Source organism: Chlamydotis macqueenii, chromosome 3 (genome assembly GCF_036417535.1).
Source record: "Chlamydotis macqueenii isolate bChlMac1 chromosome 3, bChlMac1.mat, whole genome shotgun sequence".
NCBI classification, from domain to species: domain Eukaryota; kingdom Metazoa; phylum Chordata; class Aves; order Otidiformes; family Otididae; genus Chlamydotis; species Chlamydotis macqueenii.
The window spans coordinates 47744389-47769624 of record NC_141558.1 but is presented as its reverse complement, the minus strand read 5'-3'; positions in this window follow the sequence as shown (position 1 = coordinate 47769624).

The window sequence follows — 25236 nt, the reverse complement described above, 5'->3', positions numbered from 1 at the left end:
CTTGATGTTCATGCCCTTGCCCTTAGCAGAGTAAGTTCAGCGTTGAAAATCTGAATGCAAGAGTCAGGTCATGGTGATTTTCATTAAATATTTCTAGCTTCCACAGCAGATGCAGCATGAGAGCTGGAGTCAATGGATAGATGGTGTCTCTGCAAAGGTGACATTTCTAGCCTGCTGCGTGCTTTTCAGAAAACTACAATTTGTGCGTGTGCGCTGCTTTCAATGCCTCCCAGGCCTTCTGTGTGCTAAAAGGTAGGAGACATTATTCTTGAACCCCTTAAAGTGGGGCGTGCGTGCTATTGTAACTAAGGTGAGTACTAGGTAGGTATCTGATAGTGCTAACTAAAGCGTTAAATTAGACATTTGTCTATAATCTAAACAGGATAATATTAGGCCGAAATATTATCTGTGATTTTCATCTCAGCATCACTGTCAGAATATAGGGGAAATAATCAGAAAAGCAATAGAAAGGGCTTGATTTTGTATTGATCTGACCCTTTCAGTATTTTGGGAGACTGGATGAATATTCACTGGGCTCCAAAATAAGCATCCTGTTTTGCAGCATCCCCCCAGAAAAAGGCAAGAGGGGGCAGACTTTCCTGGTTTGAAGAAACAAGGTTGTATTTGAAATGTAAGATTGCACACAGTGAGGCTATGGACAGCTGTAGGTTGAGCTGCATGAAATACCTTAATTCAGCAGGGGCACCTGGACTCATAGGTGGTAATTCCATTTAGTTCTTAGCACCATCATTTTCATGCCGCTTTTCTTTCCCTGTGAAGAGCTGTACTTAACCTTTAACATCTTCTCAGTAAAAAAAAACAGATTAACATTAAGATATATTGGATTTCAGGGATGCCATCAAATATATTCTTTTCTCCTGTGGGACTTTGAAAGTTTCAGAAGACTTTCACAACAGCGAAAAAATTGTTTGCTTTGCCAGCTAGCAGTCATTGAACAATCGTAAGTGTACTAAATAGCAGAGGAATTTATTCCTTAGTTATACACCAGGTAATGCTATTTTTTTACAAGTTTGGATGAGAATGCTTAGCTGGTGAAAAACTGCTTTTTGTGCTGCTTTATGTTTTTAGGCTGTTTCCTGGTGTGTGACAACAGCGTGTCGTTTTGACAGCAAGTGACAAAGTGCTGGAACATGGACTGTTGTTTCCTTCCTGGAGGAGAAGAAAAAAAAAAAAGGCATGAAATGTTCAAGGATTTCACTATTCAGAATCCTTTGGAGCTGCAACATGAGCAGATAAACTTAGTGTCTTCTGATTATTTCAAATGGAAGTGTCATTTCTCAGCAGAATGAGTAGTGTTATATTGCAGAGGAAGCTCTGCTATAGTAGAACGAGCTCTGAAAGTAGGTATGTGCAGGTGTCTATTTCAGAAGCTTAGCCAAGCTGTTAAGCACTTCCAATTTCATGTATTTAGTGTTAATAATTAACATTCTGCTGCTGCAGTTGCTTTTCAGTTTTAGTTTAAAGCTGCTCTGGATGAAAAATGTGTCGTCATCATAATTATAGAATTGGCATAAAGCTGTAGACCTGAGACCGTTCATAGGGACCCAAATTTGAGCTCTTGTATGGTTTACCTTTCATCTTGCTAGGTAGACACAGGTACTATGCAAAGTTTGCATTACAGTAAAAAAGGGAAATAAACATTTATGGTTGCTGCCCTAAATTGCAGAGCTTGGGACACCTCTGTTGTTTACTGTATATAAACAAACCTCCAGCTGTATTTTGAAATTAAAGGGATTACTTTTCCTGGATAGAGATGCTTAGACCTCCTTGAACTTTGAGGGCGTCCAGATCCAAATCTGATCTTTGCAAGAGCACTCATCACTCAAAATGCCGAAAAGCAAAAGCAGAAGTTCTTGAAATTCCCTGAATTCACAGTGTGGTTATCCTTCAGCAAAGCTTTGGCTGCCAAGGACAAACTGGAAAACATCCTCCTCTCACAGATGACAGTCACTCGCACAACAACCCAGTCATTAAACAGTTTGCTGCCGCGGGCCTGCTGCCCATCCTTCCTGCCTGGTGGAGTCTTCCAGGGCCTTTGCGCTTGCCAGAGGAAGTCAATTGCAGGGGTGGGGGTGGGGGGGTATCACAGCTACAAAATCACTTCCAGCTAATGAATTAGAAAGCTTATTGACACCACTTCATTAGAGGGTTTGGACAGCTTTTGTTGTTTTCAATTCTTGTTCCCTTTGGTGACAATTAGGCAGCCTGTTCTGCCAACTGGGGGCAGCAAGCAGCAATGCTGGGTCAGAGAAAGAATCACCATGATGGTGGACATCACCTGGAGAGGCATTCTGGAAAACATGCTTTCCATGTGTCGGGGTTTAACACCAACATGCACTGATCTCTGCTTTACTGATCTAATTGGGTGCAAGGGAATATCCATGAGAGCGTTAACTGCAGAGGGGCGTTGTGGCCTCTTCAGTCCCTCGGAGTGGCTGTGGCGGACAAGACATCTGTTGCAGCAGGACCTGTCAGAAATGCGGGGAGCAATCACCAGCCAAATGTAGACGTGTAGTGTCTTGCAGTGGATGACAGGGTAAGAACTGTGTATCTTTGTTTTCGGATGCACAGGCCTACGGAGCTCCTGCTTATGGAGCTGAAGGAAGAGCCGTTCCCTGCAGCTGTCAGAGGCTGGCTTTGAGACATGCTGGCTGTAGCTCACCCCAAGCTCCTACACTGGCCATCGGAACCGGTCACCGAACTGCAGAAGTTCTCTATTTGCCTGTTATTTTGGGAGCTGAGGATGATGTACCAGTGGCTTGACGAGGAATGTGATGATAGACTGAATCATTTAACCACTCAGCCGCTTCACCCTGCTCTGCAGGCCTTGACAGACAGGCCTTATTGGGTTGCCTACAGGCCAGGGTGCCACACAGCAGCCTCCACTCATGGCTGAGGGCAGCAGAGTTGAAATGGAGGGCAGATTTTGGTCAGGAGAGTGGCCCTCTCTAGCCAGCTGGAAAGGCATGGCAGCCCATAGCTGAGCCTCCCTTTTGGCCACCACCAAATGGCTGACAGGGATCTAAACCCCTGCAATGGGAATCCTCCAAGACTGGGACAGTGCCCAGGTGCCACCACATCTCGGGCTCCCCTGTGGGTTGTAGGTCCTCTTTTTAGCAGCTCCTTTGTCATAGAATCATAGAATTTTTAGGGTTGGAAAGGGACCTTTAAAGGCCACCTAGTCCAACCCCCCTCCAACCAGATCAGGTTGCTCAGAGCCCTGTCCAACCTGGCCTTGAATGTTTCCAGGGATGGGGCATCCACCGCCTCTCTGGGCAACCTGTTCCCATGCTTCACTATCCTCATTGTAAAAAATTTCTTCCTTCTTTGAGTAACAGGGAAGGAGGGGGAATCTGCTCAGCCTACACACACACACATAAGTAAGTTTGTTCAGCCAGGCAGCTAAAGGTTGTGCCTTGCAGCTCCTGACTGGGGCTTGTCTTCAGCAAATGTGGTCCACTGTGAAAAGTTTTGTACCTCTTTAAATAAATAAATCCCTCTTCCTCATGACAGCTTCCAGCGTTGCAGACATCTGGTCAGACTCAAACAGCTGGTGATAAAACGTTCTGGAAAAAATAACATTGCTTTTCTTCCTCTACTTTGTGCCCAGATATGATATTCTTCCAGCCAACACCAGCCCCAAGGCAGAAGTCTCACATCAATAATTTTTGCCTGGCTGCCGTGGCAAAATTCAGAGGGTCTCACAGGACTGGGGTGCATGCAGCTCCACACAAACACGTGTGGCCCCCCTGCAGCAGGCACCCTGGTGACACCGTGCTGGCAAACCTCTGAACAGGCAAAAATACCGTGAGAGGTGGAAGCACTGGGAAGCTTGTGCCTGCCTCTGCGACACAGAGCGTGAGGAAGACTCCTCCATGAAGGGCTGCCAGCTCTGTGGCCCCATCTGCCACGACTGGAAGGACAGCTGCTGCTGCCTTGTATTTAATACCTCTGTGGTCGTCCAGACTAGTGCACAGAAGGGCTGTGCTGTCTGTATGCATGCCAGAGCAATGCCAACGTTTGACGTGAGTCTTGGGTGCGGAGGAAAATGGGCTTATGTAGGAACTCAGGAAATATATTTGGAGTATAAGGTCTCTAGGACCACCTGCCCTGTCTTAGCAGAGAGCCTGAATTCTGTCAAATTACATGGGCGACCTTTCTCTTCCTTTAAGTATAAACATCTCCTGCACTCAAAAGCTATTTTTCAAGTTTATTAGCATACACATCTCATTTGTTGGTTTTTCTCCACTATTCAGAGTGACAACAGATTTCTAGGGAAGAAAATCACTCTGATGTTCAAGCCCTAGAAGGCTATGCAAGCCTTTTGGGAGAGCATGTCATCCTTATCCTCCTTATCCAGCACAAATTTTGTTGAAAATGCCGGTTTAGCCTAGAAGCCAGCTTCCCAGAAGTCATCTTCTTTACAAAAACAAAACATGGAGCTGATCTCCTTGGCTTGCCAACCCAAGACTCACACAAACCTATAGATAAGTGAACAGAGACTCAGTGAGCAAGGAGACCCCTTGAAACAACAACAGCAGCCAAGGCAAGGGAGCTGGGGAGCCCCAACCCCTCCAGGACTTACCAAGATCCTACTGCCAGCTCATTTGAGCTGTTCTGCTGTGCTGTAAAGCATGAGGCTGGCAGCAGAAAAGGCACGCAGGAGCCTGACCCTGCCATTCACTAACCAAGGCCTGTCATTCCATGTAGAGGAGAAGTCCGTCTCAGGTCAGGGCTTGGGCAGAATGGAGGCCTATAACTACCAAGGGAGTTTTTTGACCTGCATGAGAGACTTTTCTGGAAGGAAGCAACGAATTGACAGGGTTTTCTGAACTGTAGTTTCAGACTTAAACACTTAGAGCCTGTCTGACATAAATCCTCCTATTGACTCTGAGCCCGTATCTTATAGCAACAGCATCCTTCTTGCTCTCCCATCCCATTCTCTCTGCACTGTATTACACATTACAAGAATATCTTGTTTTCTTTACCAACTGAGCTCTACAAGGTTCTTTCATCTTTCCTAATCACACTACTCCTGCTCATTTTTCGTTCATCAACCTTCTTGCTGTTTTAACCTTGTCTACTCCTTGAACTACCTAGAGCTTCAGCATGCAGGAATCACTACAAAGCTTACAGCAAAACCAAACAAACTGCAGGCTCACTCAACACACAGACACAGGGATCTCTCCTTAGGGCTTTGCTTAATTTTCTCTCTGCTTTGTTCCAGATCACTTATTAGAAACTCAGAAATCCCTCAAGCCAGTTTCCGAAGACTAGCTGTTCTCCTTGGGTGACATATGGTTCCCACATACATGGCCCTCCAAAGGGCTATGCTTCACTCAAATTTTATTTCTGGGATGCAACAGGGACTTGAGACAGTGTGCTTATTTTCCACAGATGACTGAATCTCGCCCATGGAGAATGTTTGGTACCAACATTACAATTTCCGTTCTGCCCTCTGGTTTTCACTGCGCTTTCACCATCTGCTGCTGACTCCAGCTGTCGTCTTTTAAAGGAACACTTTCTGAGCATTTGTCATGGCTCTGACAAACCTTCTCTCCAGGTGCTTCTGTGAGAACTGGATGTCCCTAGTTAACGAGTCAGCACCACCTGACACCCAAGACATACCATTGCTCTGAACTTCCCCCGGTCTGTTTAATTGGCTCTTCTAGCTGGAGCTATCTCTGGTTTAGCTTCTGTTGTTTTTTCCTTTCCTTTGTTATTTCACCAGAGCAAGCTGTCCCTACAGACTGCTGCCACCTCTTGTGCATCTCCTTCATCTTGTTCCTTGAAGCTGCCAACAGAAGCACTGGGCATGTTTTACTTTCCATGCTGGAAGATGGGCAGCTCACAGAGCTTTCAGCCCTGATGGTGGTTTCACCTCTACAGCAGCCACTTGTCACAGTAATTGTCTCAGAGGCACAGGCCCCCCATGAGATGATGTGGTCTTCTCCCCCTCCATGCCATTTTCATTACTGCACCTTTTGTGGAAACACAAATAATATGTCTGGTACTACATTTCTCTATTCACACTTCAGGTAAACACAGCCAGCAAGATCTAAATCAAACAAGGTCCAACAGAATGAAGGAGTTTGGGGGTCCCCCACTCCAAGGTTTTCAGTCCTGGAAGCCAAAAACTGAGTGGCAGCAGAAGGCAGTCCTCATCGAAAACACAGCAATCGGTGCAAATCTTCTGGTTTTGGCAATGAACTTTCAGATCAGACCCAAAAATAGCAGGGAAATTTTCATACTAATGTAATTTTGAATTTGCAGCATAGATGGTGCAAAAGGACCCACAAATACCTTTTGAGATATTTCAGTGTAACTTACTAGGGCACTTCTGCCACTGCTAATTTTGTGCCTGTATTTAACTGAGTCCTTGACTGATCCTGGGAACTGCACGTCGTTAATTATCACTGCCAAACCCCAGTGACAGGGCAGGTGATAGTATGCGTTAGGGGGACTGCTGGAGGAGGGTTCGTGCCGGGTGGGGAGGAGGCTGGGGAGCTGTGACCTGTCCCGGGGGATGCTCCTCGACTGGCCCCATGCCACCAGCTCACCCTGGGGAGTCCTGCAGGCTTTCCTAAAACAGCGGCTCCCTCTCAGCCCTGCCCCAGAGGGAGGCTCAGCATTAGAAAAGTGACAGCCCGATGCCCAGCTGCACCTCCTCACTCCAAGCCCTGCAAAGCCCTAATCTATGCACTATCCAGTAAAAGCATATCCACAAATACATTTAGAATTAAACAAACAAACAAAAAACCCAATCCCAAAGCCCTCAAACTCCAGCACTGATAAGGAAGAGGAGAGACACTGAAGATATTAAGCCTCCTCTGAAATTTGGCATTGAATTGCATTGGTTCTGCATTGAAAAGATGGAGCAAAAGTAGGAAAGTGCATATGAAAAGCAGCTAGTTAGGTGCCTGTTAGGAGAGACTGAAAAATTAGGAATTTTTCATTCAGAGAAAAGTGAACCAGGAGGGTGTGAAAGATATATTGACAATAAACACTGTAGAGATGTTAAATTGGATACTGAAATCCACACTTTCTCTAGAAACAAAAAGACATTAAAAAAAAATAAAGAGGCAGAGATTTTACAAACAGTGAAGATGAACAGTTTCACACAACACACAACTGATCTGCAACACTGCCCGCCACAAGATGTTATTGGGGTTGAGTGCTTAGCAGAATTTTTTTTTAAAAAAGGCATATTACATGCTAATAAAAACATGCAATCATCTGTGATATCTGAAACTCAGGGAAAAGAAATCTGCAGCATTTGTAGAGGAAAGCACAGAAGGTAGCTGACAGTGCATGGTTCCACGGAGGTAACTCTTACCACAAAAGTGTGGACAATCCTCTCTGAACAGGAGCTGATCAGTTTTATGTACAATTTACTGTTGAAATAGGAAAAAAAAACCCATGAGCATTCAATTCTCATGTCTCCATGACACATCCTGAGGATTATTCAGGATAGAGAGATGGTGAGAGAAAAGTGAGGATGAGGTTGTAAAAAGGAAACATTTTGCTTCATTCTTAAATCCCTTTTCAGCCCTTGCAATCTCTGCTGGATAAAAGCCATAGCAGAAAATGACTGAAGCCATTTAACATTTTTAAAGGAATAAGATTATAAGGAGTAAGCTCAAGTTTTCTTTGAATGTGATGCCCCATCACCGATGAGATTTTTCAGCCAAAGGCCTCGCACATCTATGCTCAGTCCTTGTGTTTCTTCATCCCCCCTGTGATCTGAGGTAGCTTTGCTGGCCTGTGGGAAGGTTACGCAGCACGGTGTTTTGAAAGAGAGAAACAGGTAAAATGCTCAGAGATGGTTTTATGCAAAGGGCTATGTAAATACCTATGCATTACTGCTTTCTTTCTGCTTGGACTCATGCAAGAGCATATCAAGGAGTTTCCCGAGCTCTTTGCTTTCAGAACAAGACAGAACTAAGCTTTTGATGCCAGCTCCTATTACTAGAAATGCCTTTAAACACCTACACATCTTTTGCTCTACTCACACTTAATGATGAGCTCATTTGACAACTGATGCTTCATTAACCTGATTTTCTTTCATTCTTTTTCCTCCCCTCTTCTAACTTAACTGACTGAGTTGTAGATGCTAACACTGATGCCAGTGCTGTCTTGGCCTCTGCCTTTTAATTCCCATTTTCCATCCCTGCTACTTGTGCAAAACATGGTTTTCAGTTTTCTGGACAAACTCAGAAATAATAGGTTCAATGTCTTTTTGTCTTCCCTCCCTCCCCCTCCCCCCCCCAACACATGTCCCAAAATTCATTTTTAATTGAAGAAAATGTGTCATTTTTCTGGGAAAAAAAAATAAAGCACATCTACCCTGAAAGAAAAGCAGTTTGAAAATGAAATTACTTGACTTTGCCAACATTTTATGAGACCATTTTTCCAACAATTCGACAATTCGTTTACTTTGTCATGAACACTTCACTGTGTGGTCCTAAAATATGGGATCCTGTTTGTTTCTATTGTTTCCCTTCAGAGTCCTTCGTGCACTGAACAATCCTATATTACCAAAAGACTTCCAAGTTTTTTCTAAAGCATTTATAAGCTTGTGAGAGATTTTTTTGGTATGTTTCCACCTTTACTTTTGTAAAGCTTTCTCAAACAACAGGTCTGCTTCTCACCCTCTGTTTTTTCCTACCAGATTGCTGCTAAAAAAAAAGTGTAAGCTCTCCACAGGAGCTAGTGCACAGTATCATTAATCAGTGTCACCCGCTAAATTCTTGCCCGTATCTCAGAGTAGCACTTGGGGGAATATTTCTCAGCCTCCATTCATAATCAGTGACCTCTTGCTTATTATTTTTACTGCACTGACAGTTTTGCTGGAGCGAGAGACTTCCCCATGTGTCCTCTGTTAAATTTTAGTCTTCCTAAATTTATATTTGGCTGCAAGTTTCTTCCTTCTTGTGAGTCTCCTCTTCAAATGCTTCTGCCCAGTGGATGAAAGCTGGCTTTGACCCCTCTCCAGCTACTTTGTGCAAAGGGCCTGCAACACAGGAGCAGCATATTTTCTTTTTTCCCCACTTCTGCATGCTTTGGTTTTGCTTTCCCTTACGGCCTCAGACAGAGGCAGCAGGTAAAACACTGCTCTTCGAGGAGGAGTCTGAAACAGTAGTGAGAAATTGTGGGTTTCAGCCTCCTTCATAATTTTCAGTTTTCAGAAAACAAGACCTGACTCACAGCTACGCAGCACCAGCCTCCCAGAGCTCTGCGGTCCCACCATGGCAGCCAAGCCCTGCCTGGCTTAGGCATTGTGTCCAGGGCCTGGGGACGTCCCTTCCCATCGGTGACATTTTCCACCAGTGGCCACCTGACCTTGTGAAGGAAGTGATGCTGCAGGTGCCATGGACTTGTGGGGAAAGGCAGGAATAATTCCAGCAGTAAAATGGCCAATGGGCTGCTACCACTGCCATACTGCATTTCCCAGTAACATTACTGGAAGCCTTGTGTGCACCAAGCTCAGTTTCAAGTGGCTCAGGACAAAGTTCCAAGGATCCTACTGGAAGATTTCTCTTAAGCCTTTCAGACCATTCAGGTTATACCACCCATTTTTAGTTCGTTCTTGCCCACTTACCATAGCACTACAATGAGTCTCATGGACACATCTTCAGAGGGAAATGGAAACATCTTTTAGTTTGCCAGCAGCAAAAAAAAAAAAAAAATGTTAAGATTAACTGCTGTTGTCAGCTCTGTTAACAATGTCTTTTCCTGATTTGTTCAATCTTAGTTAGTGCTATTTTCATGCACAGTGAAGTATTAGCAATTGTCTCTGTCATAAGCAAAAAAAATCCATTTCTTTAGCAATGTTCTAAAACATGAAAAAGAAAAATTGTGCTTCACAATTCCTGACAAGATTCCATTATACTGAAAGGGAAAAGCGTTCTTGTATTTTACATACTCAAGAATGATGTCTTAAAGGCTGTGATGCTTCTGTTACATGAAGAGTATTTTTCCACATCAGTGCAGTTACTCTTAGACATCACATCCATTACCACCCTCCAAGTCTTTCTTTCCTATAATATGGGAGTGTGTTCTGTGGAAGACACACAATGGCTTTCATGTCACACCAGAATTAATCAAAATATCACAAAGAAAATACCTTTTTTTTTTTTTTCTCAAAATCTTTAAACCTAATAAATTCTCAACTGAAGTCTGTGATTTATAATAAACGGATAATTCTTACCCATCTGAATAAACTACACAATACTGTTTCAGCATATAGTTTTGCACCTCTGGGGTATTACAGCAAAAAGAGCTGGAGGAAACCATGACAGCTGAAGATGAAAAGGCAAAATCCTTCCCTAATATAAATTCTCCTACCTTCATCACATTCAGGCAAGCTACAATGATTTACACTTCTCCAGAGTGTTTTCAGCACTGTTTCTTTCATAAATAGAAGGGTGAAAGTCGGAATAAGAAAAGGTAGAATTATGGATAAATAAAACAGAGAATGGAAACTGCATGAAGTCTACTAGGGACTTCTATTTTAATGTAATTCAGCTTTATAGCTCTATGTCATACAGGAAAAAAAAAAGATACATTTTCAAAAGATTTTTTGAAAGGTCACCTATTATGTCCTGCACAGCCCTGTGTCAGATGAGCTCATCTGTGGCTGCTAAGAAATGCCAGTCCAATGGCATGTCATTAGGGGAGCAGTTCAGTTGCCCACGTATGGGTGGCCAGTGGCATTTGAGATGTTCTCAGGCATCCTCTCAGCCTACAGATGCTCTCCCAAAGGCTGTGTGTATCCCAGGCCTTGGGCAGTATGTGCCAGCCCTGTGCAAGCATCTCAGACACCCTCGGGCATCTCGAATTGAACAACTTTCTCACGCCTGGGCACCTGAAACTTGCCCCTGGCAGGGAGCCAGCTCTAGATTAAGACACCTAAATTTAGATGCCTACATGTCAGCCGTCTTAAGTGCTCGGGGATGTCTGAGGGTCCACACAGGGCTGGCAGATAGGACCCGGGCTCCGCAGGAGACCCACAGCCCACTGGAGAGGCGGCTGGAGCCGGCCAGGATGCCCCTGGGCATCTCAAATGGCTGCAGCTGCTCACATCTGGGCCCTTGAATGCAGCCCGAGGTCTCCACTGAGCACAGTAAGAGCTTGACCTCAGCTGACATAAACGCACTGCATGTATGCCCATGACATGGACAGTAAGGCTGAAAGACTTCTGCAAGAAAAGCCTTGAGTTGCCCAGGTATTAGCTGCCCCAAGAAAAGCTTAGTTACATTTACCTCCTTTGCCAGAGCAGGGTTTGAGTGCAGATGCCCAGTCACACCTCTGCCATCCAATATCCCTGTCCTGAGATTACTCGTAACATCACAATCCAAGCGTTTAAATATGTTTAAATACTACCCTAATGCCACAAATACAGAATTTATACTCGGCTCACTCTCTTGGCTTGAAAAATTGAAACTGTCCAGCAACTACATATACGAATATAGTCTTTATCAGATGGCATTTTATTATTTTCAAGTAGGTTTTGTCCTGAGATGACAACAAATTGAACTTAGATACCAAGTTAACTCTTTTCAAGGGTGAAGTCTCAACAGCTGAAGCTTTGTAGAACAAACCTTTTTGGTTACCAATGTGAGTATGGACTTCAGGGTGGTTTTGGAGTTACTTCAAAGACTAGCAGTTTAGTTCATCCACTCAGACACCCACTCTTTGCTGTTAGAGTTTATTTCATATTCTCATTTTTTCAGTGGAAACCATTTATGAATGCTCTGCAGACCTGAAAAGTGAAAATTTTGTATACTGGCTCCCAGTGATACTGGATTGGTGTTTTGAACTCACAGAGTTTCTGCATTCATCTGTTCAATGAAATTATTAATATATTTCATCATAAAATATGATATATATTTATAAAATATTTTCCAGTTGCTCAGAAGAAGTGGGGATCTCATCCTCAGCCTGGTTAAAAGTCTTCTGCACTTGCTTCACACCGACTTTGCTGTGCCCCAAACAGAGAGCTGCAAAAAGGATTTGAGCACCAAGCTATCACTACCTTGCCTGCACACCCCTAAATCCAATGGTTAGACATAGACTCTGGACATTTTTACTTGGATGATTTCCAATTCTGTCATAAAAGCATCTAGACTTAACTGTCTAGATTTCTTAAATGCCATCTTTTGGACATGCAAATGCATGTTCTGACTGAGTTTAGCGATAAGGTGTCCAGCCCATACTTCAACTTCCTTGGGTCCTACAAACCAGACACTCGATACTTTGCACGTAAAACCCATCTGGGATGTGCTACCAGAGCATACACCCACCCCATCCCAGGTGTAACATGCGTGAAGGCCGCAATGCCTTCCTTCCAGGTATTCCCTGAGAAGGGCTGGGGTGCTCTCCCTGCCCTGCTGACTGATACCAGAGTAAGCAATAGACTAAAAAGCCGTGGTCACTCACTCACCGCTCCAATAAACAACAGTCTTGGCTTCAAAGGGTCAAAGGGTGGGCCACACCTCTTCTTCCTACAGGCTACCCCAAATACCATGATTCAAGGAAGGATTGAATTAATGTCCAGCCATATCTCACAAGGGCAGGTGGAGAAGGGCCAGTGAGAGAGAAGATAACTGATGCCACCTCCTCGCTTGGCTGTGAGGCAAACGCCCCTGTTGTGAGAAGGGGCAAGCTCTGGTGCTTATCACAGCCTCACGGCAAGGTAACCCAGCCACAGCCAGGTGCCTTTTTGGAGCCCCAAATCCACCTAGGTCTCAGGGAAGAAGGTGGCATTTCTGTTAGCATTTCTCAGACAGCTCCAGCAGCTTCCCAGGCAGCGTGCTGGGCTTCACTGATGGCTTTCCCTGGTGTCTGTGTGCAGAGAGTGGGGCCCCACAATGACAATTACAGTCCCAGAAGATGCCGAAAAGTCACGAGTGGCTTGCTATTCGGAATTGTGGCCCTATATAGTGATTCTTCTACTGGTATACACGACAGTGATCTAAAAGAAGGCGCTTTTTTTGGTCTATTTTCTAAGAAATTATTTCACAGAAGAATGATGGAGCTATTTAACAAACAGTGTAAAAAGCATCTGGTCTATATAGAAGAAAACAACAAGCTAATTATAAACAATTCTGTCTATACCTCCTATTCCCTATTTTTTAATTCCTTCTCTGATTTAATTTCATTTTAGTATTGTTTCAGGGAAATAAGATCTTTTGCTTTAAGACTTCATCTGCTCTCGCTTGTCATAATTTAGAAGCTAATAATCCTCTTCATGACATCACACGCACTCACTGCAACCCATTATGCCAAGGACAAAGTACGACAGTCTCAGGCGTGGGGAATAGGAACAACAGATGAGAGACAGCAACAGATGCAAATTAACTGCTAAAGACAAAGAATTATATTGTCCCCTTCCGCGAGAAAACTCTGGGAGGAAGGAAAAGAGCCCAGCAGTGCTGTCTGTACCCTGGGGATGCTTTCTAAAGTCCCTCATCCATCGTTAGCAGCACCAGAATTGATCAGACTAAAGCTTCTCTTCTTCACAAAGGAAATGTAGCGGGCTAACAAATGGCAGCTAAAATACGGTGTTAAACACAGCCTGGCACTTAGTGTAACCAAGGCATGGTTAGCCTTAGGTCGCTTTTAGTACTAAGTAAAAGCATGGCTTTACTCCAAGTCATAGTGTTATCTGTTTTCCCATGCAGTTCAAAATGATGTTCAGTATTTTTTAAACAATTGTATTTTCTTTAATCATTTCTAAAGGATAGATAGCGCTGTGAGCTGAGCTGGGTAGGAGTGATAAAGATGATTGACTTCTCACCTGGAGTACTGCATCCAGCTCTGGAAGCTCCAACATAAGAAGGACATGGACCTGTTGGAGTGAGTCCAGAGGAGGCCACAAAGATGATCAGAGGGCTGGAGCCTCCTATGAGGACAGGCTGAGAAAGTTGGGGCTGTTCAGCCTGGAGAAGAGAAGGCTCTGGGGAGACCTTATTGTGACTTTTCAGTACCTAAAGGGGGCTTATAAGAAAGATGGAAACAAACTTGGGTTCATAGCCCCAGGACACCCTGAGAGTGGAAAAACCTCTTATGCTTTCAGCTGAACCTGTCACCCACTACCTTCATCTGACAGTGCCCCATTCCTCTACCAGGAGTGTGCTGTTGATCCCCTCTTTCAATGACTTTCATGATTTCATAAACTTCTGCGAAGCTCCCCTTCATTTAGTTGTCTCTTTTTCAGACTGTTTCATTCCTTCTGTCGTTGTTCCTCATACAGAAAGAGTTTCATATTTTTCATCATCCTTGTTGCCCTTTTCTGAAACTTTTTGAGCCTTTCTACACCTTTTTGAGAAAGAAAGACCAGAACTGCATGCAGTACTGAAGGGATGAACAAATCATGGACTTATACAGCGGCATGATGATGACATCCAGTTTTCTCTCTCTTTCTTTCTTGGCAATTGTTAATACTTGCTTTGCCTCTTAGACTGTGTACTGATAGCAAACATGAATAGTTTTCATGGAGCTATCTATCATAACGCAGAGCTTTTGCTGCTGAGCAAAGCAATCAGCCCATCTGTTTATATAAGAAATTAGGATTGTTTTTCCCCCACCTTCATATTTGTCTACATTAAATTTCATCTGTCATTTTATTTCCCACTCAATCTAGCAAGCTCCTTCTGCAACTCTGCATAATCATCTTTGCTATCCTGAATAAATGATTACCTTCGTATTGTCAGCAAACCTCGCTCCTCACCTCCCTTCCGTGTCATATACAACTGTGTTGAACAGCACAAGTCCCAGTACAGATTTTCTTGCAAGATTCCCCTTACAATCTTTCTTTGCTATGGAGAATGACCATTTGCTCCCACCCTCTGTTCATTTATTTTAAGAAGTTACTTATCCACACACAAACCTTCCCTTTTGCCACATGGCTGCTTTGCTTCCTTAAAAGCTGTTGGTGAAGGACTTTGCTGAAAGCCTTTTGGAAATTCACGTAGACAGCATAGCCAGCTTTTTCTTATTCAACTGCTGTTGACATTTTCAAAGAACTGAAGATCTGAGAAGGTGATGTTCATCTATAAAAGGTACAAGGATTATTCCCTAGCAAAGGGATTGCTGTTACTCCAGCCAGGAAAACTTCCTCAGTGAAATGACAGTGCAGGTAATCCAGCATCAATCAAATGAATCATTTTCCATATGACATATTACCCAGCACTCATTTCCAGAGCTCTCTCAGCTTGTTTTCCACTAACGTTGGAAGGAATATTGAAACTCATGAATCAGGACTTAAATGACCGTCTCAGTATAAAAGATCAGGATGAGTTCTAATGAAGCTTAGTAGACTTTTCTCTTATTTTCTGAATACTCCTTCATTTGAACCTGACCTGACGAAAAGAGGCATAAAACTCAAAGGGTACATTAGCAGGAGAATCAGAGAGGGAGCTGCAGGCTCCGGAGCTGGTAGGAGGCACTGCCTTCCTGCTCATCACCAGCTGCAGCACCGCTTGCTTGGCCTGCACTTGAGGAGAAAGACTAAGACTAAATTATCAGCAGAGCTTCTCAACAACTTACCGATCTTCACTTTGATGCTGACACTTGGGTTATAATATAAGCTATACGAGATCTCAAAATCTTAATTTAAATGACAAAATACCCTCTTTATAATCCTCATAAAATAACTGGTAGCACTCTAAACCCAGTCTAATGTGCATGGTATGTTTCTCACATTGGTTTCCCCTTCCCTTCCCCTTTCCTTTTTCCCCTTCCCCTTCCTCTTCCCCTTCCCCTTCCCCTTCCCCTTTCCCTTCCCTTTCCACTTTCCCTTCCCTTTCCACTTTCCCTTCCCCTTCCCCTTTCCCTTTCCCTTTCTCTTTCCCTTTGCTGCAATTTGCAACAGGATGAGATTCTCAGACTGTTCAAGCTGGGTCTTGTAATATTTGCTGTATTACAGCCAGTGCTACAGCATTTCTTAATGATAAACAGGAGAGCTGATCTGCACACTGGGAAATATTTTGGAGCTCTGCAGACATAACACTTTTTTGTTTTGTTTTGTTTTTTTTAATTGTTTGTCATTCCTTTACTCCACAGACCATAAGGTGAAAGGTAGTACTGCAAATGATGTTTCCACTTTTTTTTTTTTCTGTGTAATACTTTGTATCTGGTGCAAATAATAACTAAAAGTAAAATATGAACATCCTATGTTCCTCAAAAACCTCTGATCATGATTTCTAGTGGACCTACATGCCTCCAGGACTGAGGTAGCACAGACAGCACATCTACTTTCAAATGTTGCACAGAAATACCCTAGCACAGTAAATTAGCATGCTCAGAGGGCTGTGATTTGAAAATTAGCTTGGATGGCTCTCTGATATCTATCTGTCCACACGTGTTTGTTTCAGAAAGGTAGCTGCTCTTTAGCACAGAAGGAGGGGAAAAAAAATTAGCACAAGGTATTTTGCATTTACTCCCCTTTGATTTCCATATGCAGCCCGTCACTGTAGTACCTGGGAATGTCGTCCATGTTCAGATACTCTAGACATAATTTCTGCGGATGTAATAAATGCTGAAGCAGTGCAATTTTTAGTATCATTTATTCATTATTTGTGTGTAGTGACACATAGTCTATTGGCATTATGGCAGGCAATCTACATAATAAGCAGAATGACCTTCCCAAATTTCCAATCCTCAAAAACACAATTCAATTGTCATTTTCATAAATACTTCCGAACAGCTTCATTTTTGAAAGCAATCCCATTGATGCTGCATTTTAGCCTATGTGTCTGCAATTAGATCTGTCTGTGTCACTCTTTTGGCTGAATGTGTTTAGGCAAAACATATACTGCAAATTGTAAAGATAATGCCAGAGAAGACTAAAGAAAAAAACAATATTCTCAGTTGCTATTAATAAGTGCAGGCAAACATGCCTGAAAAGAGATTATGAAAAGAGTAATTGAGATACTCTTTAAAAGTCATTAAGCAACTAGGAGAGTTAACTCAATTGAAAGACAATATCCTTATTAAGGGAGAACAAGATAAAGGAATATATTAAAGTGGGTGACACTTTCCAGAAAGAATAAGCTATTTCTGAAGTCCCTAAATTGAATTTCAATTGTTATCCCTTTTCTTATCTAAGCTTGTACATGTGCACCCGGTATGAGTATACATATTCTGAACTCCGTCCTCCCTTAATGTATTGATTCCCCTCCCACTGGGCTGGCTGGTAATATATTTGTACTGTTAATGTAAGGCAAAGATGCCTCACGTACATGCTGTTCAGTGAGAACAGCAGCATGTTCCTGCTTGGGGAAAGGAAGTCCCCAAGCCCCAACATACCGATACTTGCTAATATTTCATATTCTGTCACGCTTGCACACTCCTGTTGATTTCCATGGCATAGAAATATCCTTTTGTAGTCACAATGGAGGTCATTAACCCAGTAATTGCTCCTTTGCTGGCTCCTTCCCTCCGTTGGTCTGGTCCTGTATACGGGCAGAGTCTGAGTGAGAAGGAGGGAGCGACCTGCGGGGACGGTTCAGAAGCCAGATGCTCTCTGGTGCCACGGAATCCCCAGGTGAGGATTTTGGAGGAAAAGGCAGCCATCCTCGTGCTGTGCAACACAGTCAGTGCACTAGCACTCCACTGCTTTGATTTTTTTCATCTGTACCTGAATGAATGAGGAAGGCACAAGCAAATTCACATGTCGGGAAGCTGATCATATCTGCTACTTCAAGCTAATGAGCCTGGCTAGCCAGAGCCTTCTTGGCAGTAGCAGGGAAAAATGGATTTTGCCGAAAGTCTCTGAGCAGCTCTCACAGGAGCGCTCTGCCCAAGCGGCCTGGGGAGCTGGTGCCAAGTCAGGGCCCGGCTCCATGAGGAGATGGCCGCCTCCCTGCACCCAGCACCTCTGCCCTCCCTCACATCTGCTAAGGGAGAGCGGCCGTAAGCAGCTCTGACTCCAGCAGCCTGTGAGGAGGGAGTGAGGGAGGTCACGGTCTCCCCAGGGAGCCTTTTCTTGGGTCTTCCCTCCCTTCTTGCCGTGGGAGCTAGTCCCCCTTTGCGTGGCAGGACTTGGAGGCACCCATCGTCCTGGCCTTCATCTGCCTGCTACCCGTGGCAAGTCCCTGCCTCGTCCCGGCCACCCCGGTTGTGGGACATCACAGCTGAATGTGGCAAAGTCAGTGCAACAGCTGAGACGTGGGGTTTTGCCCCATGTGAGGATTTTCAACAGTAGGACCTACCCCAAATCTTTCCTCAGCCAGAGCTACACCTAAGCTCCCCTGAACTCAAGGAAAGCCTCCTTTTCCATAATGGATTTGGAAATGGCCCTCCCGGAGCACCACTGACTAAATTTGGTGAGCTGCATGTGTGAACACGAAGGCAGATTTGAACCAAGAAAGAGGCATATTAATAGGTGAAGGAAATTGTGTTCTCTTAGCTGTTTGGCTTTTCTTTTTAATGTCATTTTCCCCACATGCAAATGCTGCACTTTGAAGAAAAAGAGCACTATCAAATGCAGTCAGCTGTGGTTCAGGTGCTCTGCCTTTCCTTTGTCATCCAAAACATTTACAAAATATTCACATTTTAAAACACTTTACTTTCCGCTTCTGTAAGTTACAGATTTTGTTTTGCCACAGCCTACGTACAAGGTAACTAAGTCTTTCTTTTTACTAAAATTCCATTCAAATCAAATATTTTTAATATTGTCTGGATGTTCTTCATAACAGATTAACTGTATTTTTGGTCTTTCCTTTCACTTTCATCCACGTGTGGTACATTCCTACTTACTTTTACGCCTCCTTGTTTCCCGTCCCTGTAAATTGGTTGCTTTACATTATGCAAGATAATTTTCCAGTGCTTCTTTATTTCCATGTAAATGCACGTGTTGACTTACTAGATTAAAATAATCTGCTTACTGACACCTAAGAAGCTGGGGATATGAGCCAACATCATTAACTGTCTTCACTGACGTGAAGCTCATCAGTGCCAAGGACAGCTGGCAGTCAACATTTTCTGTGTGTCTTGTGCTAGGAAGCCAAAAAGGAATACCTAAGCTCAGGATTTACTTATTCAAATTCAGTGCGAAAGCATTTTTCTCTGCCCATGACCACTTTCATTAAATTTCAATTCCAATCTTTCAACAATTATATGAATGCCATTATGCAAATAAGCAACTGCTTTTCAGACCTACAGAAACGATGACACCTATACAAAGATTTCTGAGGGTCTTTAACAGTCACTGAACTTCATAAATATTGATTGGTAAGTATTGCCTTTGGTGATAATGATTTTTTTTTCTATGAGGCTGTCCACTATTAAAGTCGTACCTTGAAGCTGAGAACTAATGAAATGTTTAATATTCTGGAATAATTCACCTCTGTGCATCACAATGTTGTAAAAAGGCTCCCATCTGATGATGCCTGTAGCTGGCACGGTACGCTCCGCATTTTTCACAGTGCTCCAGATAATATTAGTATTTAATGACTCTGCACCGATAAGCCGAAAGTGGATGAATAGACTGTCTTCCATCTCATTCTGCTTAAGGTGACATGAACTTTCCTTTATGTCACAGTCACTTGCAGCTGTTCAGATACACTCTGAAAACGCTGAAAAGAATACTCTATCAATCCACAACCAAATGAATGATCATGAGAATGAGTCTGTTGTCTTACTGTCTTTGGATTGCTTTAATAAAAGCATTTGTATTCCAGGAAGGAGGCAAGAATATAATTAATCATTGACACAACTGAATAGGCACATTGTTTAAGTGATTCATTAGGAAGCAATTTCAAGAATATTTATTTTGATGATATACATTTTATAATTCAATAGCAACATAATAAAGTGAACACTCAAAATAATCCATTTCCTATTTTTATACCTTGGAATTTAATATAACCGCATCCTTGCTATCTGCGACTCTCTTTGCAAAGCTTTGCATCTGAAGCAAAACACAAGGACAGTGGTCATGATGGATACAGTCAGTAATACCAGGAACCTGTATTTACAGGGCTGAAGTCCTTTTTGTATTGATACCACAATTCAAAACAGAAATGTGATATATATGGTGAAATTCAGACCCGCAATTTAGTGTTACTGATAACGACCTCAGCAGATAAGTCTTGAACTAAACAAGTGCAACTATGTGCAAGAACAGATACTTGCAATGATTTTTTTCCATATTCCAGGTGTGCTTCAGTGTGCGCAGAATATGGGCAGAAGGTGGCAAACAGCAATGTGGAGCTCCTCACACCACTGTGCCAGTCTTCTATACATACATGGAGCCAGGACTTGGTATGCTACATGATTTTTCTCTCTTTGAATGCTTCCAGGTAAAAAGTTTGGTTTGAAGAGGAGGCTTTTTTGACCAGTATTTGAGTAGTATTTCTTAAATTCCACAAGCCTGCATGGCAAGTCTGCCCACCGGGGCTTACCTTGGTTCTGCTCACTGCTAGGGCTCGATGACAAATGTTACCCATAGTTTCCACATGCAATTAAACACTTTTTTTGTAGATGCATCTTCCTAACACCACGAATGAGAGCTACAGTGGATGAAACAAGAGTTAAATAGTATGGTATGTGGGTCAACTGAAACTGGTGCAACTTTGAGTTAGTCCAAACCTGTTTTTAGCAAGATGGGCTCTCCCAGCCAAACAGACATCCTGCATTGGACAGCACATCTGGCCATCTGAATCTTTCTAAGCAAAGATACTAATTTATTTAAAAGATCTTTATCTATCCTTAATGACAACACTTGCGAAAATAGCTTCATTGGTAAGGACTGAAACGGAAGGCTTCTGGGAAGAGATGAAGGGAGAGTTGGAAGAAGGTGAAAGAGCAAAATGAGCAGTGAGAGTATAGAGTTAAAAATAAGAAGTGTAAATCTAAAGGCTATTGAAAGCATTATATAACTACTAAGATATTTGACATGAAAGCTCAGTCTGGGAATTACAGGTTTCCTTCCTTTTTGTAACAACATCTAGTAGGAGGCTGATGACAACTCTGAACTTCAGCAAGAGAGAATATCAGACACTGGTGTAAGAAACCATCTCCATGCCTGAAGAGTCTTTAAACATTTGTGATAGAAAGCATCTGCTTTATTTGCCTGACTATAACACAACCTTTTAATTTTCACAGTTGATGTCTTCCATAGTTACATAATGCTTTGAAGAGCTTTAGATTTACACTCTGTATTTTTAATTTTCTCTTCTCACTCCTGAGCAGACATCTTACTCAAGGGATGGACTGAACTACGGCTCTGCAGCGATGCAAATGTCAGCCCAGTGAAGCACCTCGTCTCAACAGAGCCACAATTCAGCAGTATCCCTCCCCTGTGCAGGCAGCCCACCTTCTACCTAACAGTCTCATGGTTAAAGCACCCATCTGAGCAGCTGGAGGTCTAGAACAGTTCAAATCTACATCTCTCGATTGCCATACAAGCATTTAGCATGCTGTATTTGCCAGCTTCTGAGCACCTAGGCATGCTCAGCATCCACGGGGTGTATCTGAGCGAGGTAGAGATGCCATGGGACAGCGGTTTTCATACCCAGTCCAGCTTTAGTGCTGGTTTCCAGATTTGTTTCTGTACTTGGCATTAAACTTTACGCAGCTGCAAAGTGGAAACATTCTTGAGAAAATGGAGGTCTTTCCTTTCCCACACTGAGTGCCCCAAGCACTGGGCTTTCAACCCACATGGTTTTTACATCCCCTCTTCTTGGCCCGTAGAAATCTTGGACCTTTCTCTCATTTCTGCATTCGACAACAGCTGAACTTTGTGCAGGGCTCAAACCTTTGAGGATGAGAGAAGCAAGCTCTGAGCCTGTCCTTGGCTCTGCCGCCGTCCGGCACAGTGACTGACCTTAGCAACGGCCGTGGCGAGTTCCCTGAGCTGAGTGACTCCGGCCACATACAGAAACCACAGTGGGGGGCCCTCAACAAACCTCAAGCCAGGAAAGCACTCACTGAGTGAATTTAAACATCTCCAGCAGCCACAGCAGCCACGGACTGGGATTCACATACCTTTGTTACAGCTAAATCCTATGTTGGATACTTCTTCCACCTCTTTCACATGCTGGTGTCTGAAATGAGCTCAGGTTGGGAAGAGCCAGTTTCCAGAAGAAGTCTCCTTCTCTGTGCTCAGGCTGCTTCAAGGCGTGAAGTCACTTGGTCGGGGAACGCTATTCCCCACATCCTTGCTTACGGAAACCTGGGTGGAGAAGCAGCTAAGGCTCTCCAACTTACCTGCAGCTAAGCATATTAAATTCCAAGTCTATTACCTGAAAGCGTTTAAAAGTGAAAACATAAAAACTTAATGTACTATTTAGCATTTTATTTGACTGATGCGTTAAAAAAAAAAAAAAGGCTTTTGCCTAAATTAAAACTATTTTATCTGTACCTGTCAGGGAATGCTGTTAACTGAATGACATTTTTAAAAAGGTTTCCACTTTGAACTTTGTTGAGTCCCGCAGGCTGCATATGATCTGCACTACAGGATTATATGATGCTATGACACGACTTGGTTGATGTCTTGCTTGTAAGAGTTAGCAATAAAAACTGGTTTACTACACGAATGCAATCCTGACTCTCCTTGCTTCACTTGTACCCACAAGTAAAGAGAGGAGGGGTTTCTGTAGGATAACTCAGCCATGCAAAAGTCTGCTAAAATCTTTTCAAAGTACATAAAAAGTTTAATTCTCATTCCAAAATTACTAAGAGCTCCTACACAAGAGCCCTCTTGCGACTACCTGGAAAGTACAATATTACGTCCACAGAGGAAAAGCACATCGCTTCTTAGAGAGGCAATTCATCATGTCATCTGCTCCCATATCCCCCTGCTTCATAACTTATTTTTATTGACCAAGGACAATGCAGGGAAAGAAAAATGCAGTAGAGATTTATTAAACATTTAAAAAGTCTAAGAAAATATAAAAAATCTCCCCCTTAAACACAGTTATTGATAACTTCTCCTCCTAGAGTACAGCACAATGTAAGGAACACCATTACTTTACGTCAGAGATAGCGGAGAAGGAAACCATCTGATGGTGTAAGTCAGTCCCTCCTGAAGCAGTTACTCAGAAAATAGATGGGGCTGTTTTCAAAACAGTGAAATCGCACCCTGAGCTTTTTTCTTCCCCCAGTTCCGGGGGAAATTGCCAGCACACCCAAGGGAAGGTCCGGTGCCAGCACTCCGGGGGCAACTTTTGTGTGCCTGCTCGGGCAACTCTGCCTTGACTGCAGCAGCACTACGAGCAGCTTCCAGAGGCAGGGCTGTCGAGAAGCCGACAGCAAGGCAATCTGCACATTTTATGGAGCTGTCAGACTTCTCGTAGGATGGATCGTGCCCAGAGCTAGGTGCATCTAAGGTACTCCCATAAATCTAATAGCGGATATGAGATGAGAGCTGTTTACAACCAGCCAGAAACTCACGCCGTCCAGTTTCACGGCTGAACAGTGGGACTGGCCCAAAGATGCCAGTTCAGGTGTTCAGGTTCCTGTCCAGCCCAACTGGAACAAATCTTGTACTTTCTGCTGCCCCTTCCTAGCTGGCCCTCGCAAGCTCCTCAGCCAGGTGCCTTCCCACCCTCCGTGCAGAGCATTTCCCGCAGCTAAGCCTCTCCCTCCACCCAGGGCCACCAAGTCTCCTACAGCTTTTCAGGTCTGATACTGGATTTGAGTCTTGCTGCAGGCTCTCTTGTGAGCCTACTTCTAGGTATGACCTTTATATCTCACCATACTGCTGCAGAGGATAATATTGGCTAAAGTTTGGTTTTACATTTGTTATATTATTTGACCTTTTGAAAATAGTCATTAGATATAAATACCACAAGTGGTTTTAAATATATGGAAGAGCAGTCCGACCGCTCAAGTGGCTGGTTCAAAGCACACTGGGTGGTGCTAGTCTCTCCCCTGTGCATGGTGGCTTTGCCATTTTGTTATCCTCCCTTGGATCTCTCATCCAGGCCAGATTATTGAAGGCTAGATTGAGAAGGTCATTTGTAGTTTCAGTCTTACAGTGCCACAGAATATTCAATGTGGACCTGATTGAATGAAAATTAAAATTATTACAGTAGAACTGTACCTTAGTGATCTGTATTTCTGTGGAGAATTATGATGAATTGACTGTTGCTTCCAACTAAGCACAACTCAAAAAATCTCTGCAGATATGCCACCAAAATACACTGATTTTCTTGGTTCTTTTATGATGATTAGAGGGAACACGTTTTAATTGATCTAATACTGGTTTATTGGAATAATGTAATCTCAGCAGATAAGCAGATCAAATAAAAAACTTCAGCAAACCTTTTATTATATATTTCCCCATCCCTGTGCTATCATCCCCATGAAGGGTAAATATAATGGGTAAATTTATGCCTAATACAACTGGGGATGAATCTGATTAAGTGGCAGGGTGCTTTCAACTCCACCCCAGTACAGAGGAAGGACAAAAAAAAAAAGAAAATCAGCACTGTCTCAATCAATACTACTAAAATTAAACAAGTTGTAAAATATCATATGCAAAGCACATCTGAAATGTATTTGGAGTGACACTGCACATGCCTTTAAATGTTTAATTAACTACAAGAACCTTAATACATACTTGATTAGATTTATAAAAAGACTTTTCTCTCTCAAAAATAATAAATACAAAAATAAGTAAGTACACTGCAATCAGATAACGAAGTTTTGAATATGTGTAACTCAGGATAGCCTTGGGTTAAACTGTTCTGGCTGTTTGTTTTCTCAGGTTTTAGGAGAATTGATTATTTGAAAGTTCATGCACCTTCTTCCCTGGTAAATATGGAGCTAAAAATCTTTAAAATAAAAAAGATCACTTGGGAAAGGAAGTTAATGAATGTGTAAAGAAAGGCCCTAATCGCTCTGTGTAGAGCATGACAGGTTGCTCTGTCCTTTTACTCTGGGGAAGTTCCTGTCAGTGCATGGCCCTGCCGTGCGATGAGCGCGTCGGGCCTGCTGTGGGACCTCAGCGCTGGCCACGGGCCAGCAGACCAGGGGCTCCAGATCTGCTGCTTGAGTGGTGTTATTGCTCATCCTCCAGTTATCGAGAAATCGCCTCTGCAATAACAGGAGCCGCACATTTAATACGCTGCAGGGTTTTGTACATTAGCGACTTGTAATTCTGTCTCCTTCAGTCGAGATATTTTCTCTCCCTGCGACGAAAAGTGATCCCCGGAGGAAAAGCACGGTTGGGATGCAGAGGGGTTCATGCGTTGACACCGT